General features: G+C 45.3%; 1 pseudogene across 1 annotated transcript; it reads right to left on the reverse strand.

Moving 5' to 3' along the window:
* Positions 1 to 5772: 5772 nt before the first annotated feature.
* LOC104655047 lies at positions 5773 to 7843 on the reverse strand (annotated as a pseudogene). The gene is made up of 2 exons (XR_004053123.1): positions 6843 to 7843; positions 5773 to 6520 (listed from the first exon to the last, which is right to left on the reverse strand). The product of XR_004053123.1 is annotated as an elongation factor 1-alpha 1-like (transcript).
* Positions 7844 to 8822: the final 979 nt, after the last annotated feature.

An 8822-nucleotide genomic window follows, 5' to 3' on the forward strand; every position in this document is an offset into this window, starting at 1 on the left:
TTAGCCAGTAAGTTTCCCTTCTGATTGGTTCTCACAGGAATGGGTTAGTTCCCATGAGAATGGGTTGTTATAAAACAACGGATTGTTATACCAGGGTGCCCCTCAGATTTGGTCTTTCGTCACACATGCCTGCTTCTCTTTGACCTTTTCCACCATGTTTGACTCAGCAGAAAAACCCTTACCAGAAGCCATGAAGATGCTGGTGGGTGTCATGCTTCTTGTACAGCCTGCAGAATTGTGAGCCAAATAAACGTCTTTAAAAAAAAAAATTAGGCCGGGCGCGGTGGCTCAAGCCTGTAATCCCAGCACTTTGGGAGGCCGAGACGGGCGGATCACGAGGTCAGGAGATCGAGACCATCCTGGCTAACATGGTGAAACCCCGTCTCTACTAAAAATACAAAAAAAAACTAGCCGGGCGACGTGGCGGGCGCCTGTAGTCCCAGCTACTTGGGAGGCTGAGGCAGGAGAATGGCGTGAACCCGGGAGGCGGAGCTTGCAGTGAGCTGAGATCGGGCCACTGCACTCCAGGCTGGGCGGCAGAGCGAGACTCCGTCTCAAAAAAAAAAAAAAAAAAAAAAGAAAAAATTAGGCCGGGCGCGGTGGCTCAAGCCTGTAATCCCAGCACTTTGGGAGGCCGAGACGGGCGGATCACGAGGTCAGGAGATCGAGACCATCCTGGCCAAAACGGTGAAACCCCGTCTCTACTAAAAAAAATACAAAACCTAGCCGTGCGAGGTGGCGGGCGCCTGTAGTCCCAGCTACTCGGGAGGCTGAGGCAGGAGAATGGCCTGAATCCAGGAGGCGGAGCTTGCAGTGAGCTGAGATCTGGCCACTGCGCTCCAGCCTGGGCGACAGAGCGAGACTCCGTCTCAAAAAACAAAAAAAAAAAAAAAAAAAAAAAATCCAGCCTTGGGTATTCATTTACAGCTAACACAAAACAGACTAAGACAGAAGATTTGCAGGCTGACCTAAACCATTTTTGTCACTGTGGCAGAGACTGTTACTTATCTCTTAATATTGGCTCTCTCCTTCCTATATAATAATAATAAAATCACCTGTGGCTTTCAACAAAATGTATGGCCAATCAGAAATAAAAACTACATTTTTCCAGCCTTCCTTGAAGCTTAGTAAGGCCATGTTTGGCCTGTGAGACATGAGCGGAAGTGATGTGTGCAACTTGCAGGTCATTCTTAAATGGAATGAGTTTATTCTCTTACCTCTTTTTCTCTTTTCTTCAACTAGCTAGATGTGGAAGATGAGCAAAACTGGACCAAGCAAATGAAGGAAACACCATAGGTGTGGCAAAGCAGCAAGATAGAAGGAAGCCAAGTTCCAACATCCTGTAGTGCCATACCAAACCTGATGGCTTCATAGAATGGACTTATCATTTTAACCTGGACTTTAAATGCGAGGGGGGAAAATCCATGAAAAAGTATTCAAGGCAGATGATGACAATATTTTAGACTTTTGGTCAGGGCAAGTGAGAGAATTCATCACTGAGGGGCAGAAAACTCAACTAAATCGAAACTCCAGGCCAAGAGTACCACTCTGAAGGCTGCTAGGCTTGCTAAGCTTTTCTATTTGTGTGTGTGTGTGCGTGCAAGATGAATATCAGGTTGCCTAAAAGCCAGAAATCTAGGGTCTCCCTGAATTTTGGGAATGGGTTGTAGGACTACTTTTGTGTTTTCTCGCTAATAGATGTTTGATGTGAATCTTGTCTAAAAAAAATTTCCTTCATTGTAATAAGTCATCTGAAAGTGAGGTTGTTAAGGGGAGACCTAGAGCCCACCCCTATGTCTAACAATTGGTGGCCTCCACTATCCCCTAAATTATCTAATAATTGTGAACAGCCAAATTTACTTGGGTCAGTTTGCTACATTTGGCAAGTGAACGAGGTCAGCATGCATGAAATCATAAGTAGATCTTCTACAGAAGACAATACATGGAAGTTGATAAAACAGCACAGATTCTTTACCAAGACTTCATGTAAAATAAAATAGCTGTGATAGATAAAGAGAAAAGAAGGGCCTTTGGGGGCTAAACTTTTTAAAATTGAATTGTAGGGCCGGGCGCGGTGGCTCAAGCCTGTAATCCCAGTACTTTGGGAGGCCGAGACAGGTGGATCACGAGGTCAGGAGATCGAGACCATCCTGGCGAACACGGTGAAACCCCGTCTCTACTAAAAAATACAAAAAACTAGCCGGGCGAGGTGGCGGGTGCCTGTAGTCCCAGCTACTCGGGAGGCTGAGCCAGGAGAATGGCGTGAACCTGGGAGGCAGAGCTTGCAGTGAGCTGAGATCCGGCCACTGCACTCCAGCCTGGGCGACAGAGCGAGACTCCGTCTCAAAAAAATAAAATAAAATAAAATTGAATTGTAACACACAAACTATAAGGTGCATGAATTTTAAGTGCTCAATGAAGTTTCACAACTGAACACTACCTTGTAATTACCGTCCAGATTGAGATACAGAACATTTCAGCACTCCAGAAAGTTCCTTTGTGCTCCTCTCCCAGTCAATATCCTCCTTAAAAGTAACTACCGTTGATTAGCTTTGCCTGTTCTAGATCATGTAGTATGTATATATCTGGGTCTCAGTCAGTTTGGACAGCTATAACAAAATATCATAGACTGGGTGTCTTAAACAACAGAAATTTATTGCTCACAGTTTTGGAGGCTGAGAAGTCTAAGATCAAGGTGCTGTTAGATCTGGTGTCTCATGATGGCCTGCTTCCTGGTTTGCAGATGGCCATCTTCTTCATGTATCCTTACAAGGTGAAAAGCAGAAAGGAAGTAAACTCTCCAGTCTCTTCTTACAAGGCACTAAATCCCATTCATGAGGGTCGTACCACCATGACGTTATTTACCTCCCAAAGGCCTCACTTCCTAATACCATCCCACTGGAGGTTAGGATGTCAACGTATGAATTTTGGGGAACTACAAACAGTCCACAACATGTGGTATATGCACATACCACAACTGATTTATCCATTCTTCTGTTTATTTTCCTTTTTTTGAGACAGAGTCTCACTGTGTTGCCCAGGCTAGAGTGCAGTGGTACAATCTCGGCTCACTGCAACCTCTGCTGCCCAGGTTCAAGTGATTCTCATGCCTCAGCATCCCGAGTAACTGGGATTACAGGTGCCTGCCACCATGCCTGACTAATCTTTGTACTGTTTTAAGTAGAGACAGGGTTTTGCCATGTTGACCAGGCTGGTTTCAAACTTCTTCTTTTTTTTTTTTTTTTTTTTTTTGAGACAGAGTCTGGCTCTGTCGCCCAGGCTGGAGTGCGGTGGCCGGATCTCAGCTCACTGCAAGCTCCGCCTCCCGGGTTTACGCCATTCTCCTGCCTCAGCCTCCCAAGTAGCTGGGACTACAGGCGCCCGCCTCGTCGCCCGGCTAGTTTTTTGTATTCTTTAGTAGAGACGGGGTTTCACCGTATTAGCCAGGGTGGTCTCGATCTCCTGACCTTGTGATCCGCCCGTCTTGGCCTCCCAAAGTGCTGGGATTACAGGCTTGAGCCACCGCGCCCGGCCCGGTTTCAAACTTCTGACTTCAAGGGATCTACCCACCTCGGCCTCCCAAAGTGCTGGGATTACAGGTGGGAGCCAGGACATCTGGCCCATTCTTCTGTATCTGACCATTTGGTTGTTTCTAGTTTTTTGCTGTTATGAATAAAGCTATTCCGAACATTCTTACATTGTCTTCTGCACTCATTTCTGTTAGGTGTATGCCTAAGAATGAAATTATGGGTCACAGGGCAGGCATGTGTTTAGCTCTAATATGTACTGCTAAACAGCTTTCCAAAGTGGTCATACCATTTTTCACTCACACTAGCAATGTAGTCGCTAAACATTCTGGACAATGCACTGTCATGTTTTAAAGCCAGGTATTATTTTTTATTTTAATTTTAATTTATACCTATATAGGCAGTACCAGTGCAGATTTCTTAACATGCACATATTATGTAGTGGCGAAGTGTGGGCTTTTAGTGCACCCATCACCTAAATAGTGAACATTGTACCCAATAAGCAATTTTTCAGCCCTCACCCCTGCTCTCACCCTCCCACCTTTTGTAATCTCCAATGTCCATTATTCCACTCTAAGCCACATATAATATAAATATTAAAAGCTCATGCTTACAATAAGTAAACTACGTAGTGAAGAGACTTCAAAATAAAGTTGGTAAATAAAAAGGCACACTTGAAAAGTTTCAGAAAGAATAGAACAATTCTTCTTGCTTTGTTTCTGGTGTAGGAGGAAAGGGAAACAGACACATTAAAATTATTCTTTCAGATGAAGGCTACTGACAGTTGAAATAGTTAATTAACTTTGGCTTCTTTTCTCCCTAATCCAAAGCAGCCTTTTCTTTCATTGGCTTCTGAAAAGTGATTTAGTCTTCTGCCTACATGTAGAGGCAACACAGAAAGGTTTTTGCCAGTGCTGAGATGGCTGGGATCACTCAACGGGTCTACTAACTGGAATTAAAGTCAACAGTAGTAATAAGGGTTTCCAATGGTGCATGCCAGTAGTCCCAACCACTCGGGGGCATCCCTTGAGCTCAGGAGTTGGAAACCAGCCTGGACAACACAGAGATAAACCGTCTCTTGGGGGGGGGGGGGAAGGCCAGGTACAGTAGCTCGCACTTGTAATCCTAGAACTTTGGGAGACCAAGGTGGGCAGATCACGAGCTCAGGAGTTTGAAACCAGCCTGACCAACATGGTGAAACCCAGTTGCTACTAAAAATACAAAAATTAGCCAGGTGGTGTGCACCTGTAATCCCAGCTACTCGGGAGGCTGAGGCAGGGGAATCGCTTGAACCTGGGAGGGGGAGGTTGCAGTGAGCCCAGATGGTGCCATTGCACTCCAGCCTGGGCAACAGAGTGAGACTCCATCTAAAAATAAAAAAATAAAAAAAAATTCTGAAGTCTTGGTTAACTTTATCTGTCATCCGGATGAAACCCCAATGATTTATGATTTGGACAATTCTCTGGCATCTGTAGAGTGCCCGGCATCCTCAAAGTTTTCAGTAGCATCTCTCCAGCTTATTCCCTTAAGACTTCTTTCCCACCAGGAAATCTGCCAGGAATTTGGTCAAATCGTACATCCATGTGCTTTAGATATGATTGTGCTTTGAATCTCCTCTAGGGTGCAGGGCGCAGCACTTCACGGCCTTGTCCCACTGCTGGGCCATCTCGGTGGGCTGCGAGCCAGTCCCAGCACACACAGCGGTGCCTTGCCAGCAGCGCGCGCCTCTCATCCAGCTCCGCCGGGGACATTCCCCGCCCGCACCAGGGACCCCTGCCAGAGGCGGGGCAGCCAGTCTGTCATTGTTTTTAATTTTGGCCACACGGTGGTGTGGTGGTATCTCATTGCGCCTTTAATTTGCATTTCCTTGATTTACAATGTTAAGCACCTTTTCAGATGCTCATTTGCCATTTGACGTCCTCCTTTGTGCAGGGCCTTGCCTATTCAAAGATTGTGAGAGTTGGCCAGAAGAGGTGGCTCACGACTGTAATCCCAGCACTTTGGGAGGCTAGTTCGAGACTCAGTGTGGGCAACATAGTGAGACCCAGACCTTGAATCTACAAAAAATAATTTAAAAATAAGCCGGATGTGTCTCTTAAAAAAAAAAACAAAAAAAGTGTGTGTGTTTTTAAAGTGATTTTTACCAATTTTATCAATTAGGAGTTTTATAAATTAGGATTCTTCCAATTTTATCAAATAGGATTACCAATTTTATCAATTCTTTTAATTTTATCAATTAGGATTCTTTTTTTTTCTCATTAAACTTTTTTAATGGGTCTCAAAATTCTGTGACAAATTTTTGGTCAAGTTGTTTCCATTAAAAAGTACTGATTTTAAAAACTAATAACTTAAAACTGCCACACGCAAAAAAGAAAACCAAAGTGGTCCACAAAACATTCTCCTTTCCCTCTGAAGGTTTTACGATGCATTGTTATCATTAACCAGTCTTTTACTACTAAACTTAAATGGCCAATTGAAACAAACAGTTCTGAGACCGTTCTTCCACCACTGATTAAGAGTGGGGTGGCAGGTATTAGGGATAATATTCATTTAGCCTTCTAAGCTTTCTGGGCAGACTTGGTGACCTTGCCAGCTCCAGCAGCCTTCTTGTCCACTGCTTTGATGATACCCACCGCAACTATCTGCCTCATATCACGAACAGCAAAGCGACCCAAAGGTGGATAGTCTGAGAAGCTCTCAAAACATATAGGCTTGCCAGGAACCATATAAACAATGGCAGCATCACCAGACTTCAAGAATTTAGGGCCATCTTCCAGTTTTTTACCAGAACGGCGATCAATCTTTTCCTTCAGCTCAGCAAACTTGCATGCAATGTGAGCTGTGTGGCAATCCAACACAGGGGCATAGCCAGCACTTATTTGGCCTGGATGGTTCAGGATAATCACCTGAGCAGTGAAGCCAGCTGCTTCCATTGGTGGGTCGTTTTTGCTGTCACCAGCAACGTTGTCACGACGAACATCCTTGACAGACACATTCTTTTTTTTTTTTTTTTTTTTTTTTTTTGAGACGGAGTCTCGCTCTGTCACCCAGGCTGGAGTGCTGTGGCCGGATCTCAGCTCACTGCAAGCTCCGCCTCCCGGGTTCACGCCATTCTCCTGCCTCAGCCTCCCGGGTAGCTGGGACTACAGGCGCCGCCACCTCGCCCGGCTAGTTTTTTGTAGTTTTTAGTAGAGATGGGGTTTCACCGTGTTAGCCAGGATGGTCTCGATCTCCTGACCTCGTGATCCGCCCGTCTCGGCCTCCCAAAGTGCTGGGATTACAGGCTTGAGCCACTGAGCCCGGCCTAACAGACACATTCTTGACATTGAAGCCCACATTGTCCCCAGGAAGAGCTTCGCTCAAAGCTTCATGGTGCATTTCGACAGATTTTACTTCCGTTGTTATGTTGACTGGAGCAAAGGTGACCACCATACCGGGTTTGAGAACACCAGTCTCCACTCGGCCAACAGGAACAGTACCAATACCACCAATTTTGTAGACATCCTGGAGAGGCAGGCACAAGGGCTTGTCAGTTGGACGAGTTGGTGGTAGGATGCAGTCCAGAGCCTCAGGCAGCGTGGTTCCACTGGCACTGCCATCCTTACAGGTGACCTTCCATCCCTTGAACCAAGGCATGTTAGCACTTGGCTCCAGCATGTTGTCACCATTCCAACCAGAAATTGGCACAAATGCTACTGTGTCGGGGTTGTAGCCAATTTTCTTAATGTAAGTGCTGACTTCCTTAACAATTTCCTCATATCTCTTCTGGCTGTAGGGTGGCTCAGTGGAATCCATTTTGTTAACACCAACAATTAGTTGTTTCACACCCAGTGTGTAAGCCAGAAGAGCATGCTCTCAGGTCTGCCCATTCTTGGAGATACCAGCTTCAAATGCACCAACACCAGCAGCAACAATTAGGACAGCACAGCCAGCCTGAGATGTCCCTGTAATCATGTTTTTGATGAAGTCTCTGTGTCCCGGGGCGTCAATGATAGTCACATAATACTTGCTGGTCTCAGATTTCCACAAGGAGATACCAATGGTGATACCACATTCCCGCTCAGCTTTCAGTTTATCCAAGACCCAGGCATACTTGAAGGAGCCCTTTCCCATCTCAGCAGCCTCCTTCTCAAATTTTTCAATGGTTCTTTTGTCGATGCCACCGCATTTGTAGATCAGATGGCCAGTAGTGGTGGACTTGCCTGAATCTACGTGTCCAATGACGACAATGTTGATATGAGTCTTTTCCTTTCCCATTTTGGCTTTTAGGGATAGTTTTCACACCTGTGTTCTGGCGGCAAACCCGTTGCGAAAAAGCCAAGTAGGATTCTTTAAATGAATCTGGATACAAAGGTTACATCAGATGTAGAAATTGTGGATTTCTTCCCCCCAGTATATGGCTTTCTTTTTCACTCTCCTATTGGTGTCTTTGGATAATTAGTGCTTTTTATGTTGCGTTTAAAAAATCATTGCCTACTCCAAATGCACAGAAATATTCTTCTCTAATTTCTTTTAGAATCTGTATTGTTTTATTTTCACATTTAGTTTTATGATTCATGTTAAATTAATTTTGGGGCATAATATAAGGCAGATGGCAAAGTTCCTTTTTTTTCTATATGGATGAACAATAATTGTTCCAGCAACATTTGTTGAAAAGATTGTTACCACGTCTAATTCTAATTCTAGAATGGTTATCCAAATTTTAAAAAAGACTTTTTTTTTTTTTGAAACAAGGTCTAGCTCTGTTGCCCAGGTTGGAGTGCAATGGTATGATCATGACTCCCTGCAGCCTTGAACTCCTGGGCTCAGGTGATCCTCCCATCTTAGCCTCCAGAGTAGCTGGGACTACAAGGCACACGCTGCCACACACACCTGGCTAATTTTTAAATTCTTTTGTAGATACAGGGTCTCACTATGTTGCTCAGGTTGGTCATGAACTGCTGGCCTCAAGCTATCTTCCCACCTTGGCCTTCCAAAGTGCTGGGATTACAGGTGTGGGCTACTGTGCCCTGCCTAGAATGAGATTTTTTAAAGAAATGAAAATAGGCCCGGCGCAGTGGCTCAAGCCTGTAATCCCAGCACTTTGGGAGGCCAAGACGGGCGGATCACGAGGTCAGGAGATCGAGACCATCCTGGCGAACACGGTGAAACCCTGTCTCTACTAAAAAATACACACACACAAAAACTAGCCGGGCGAGGTGGCGGGCACCTGTAGTCCCAGCTACTCAGGAGGCTGAGGCAGGAGAACGGTGTGAACCCGGGAGGCGGAGCTTGCAGTGAGCTGAGATCTGGCCA

This window comes from Rhinopithecus roxellana, chromosome 14, assembly GCF_007565055.1.
Source record: "Rhinopithecus roxellana isolate Shanxi Qingling chromosome 14, ASM756505v1, whole genome shotgun sequence".
Classification (NCBI taxonomy): domain Eukaryota; kingdom Metazoa; phylum Chordata; class Mammalia; order Primates; family Cercopithecidae; genus Rhinopithecus; species Rhinopithecus roxellana.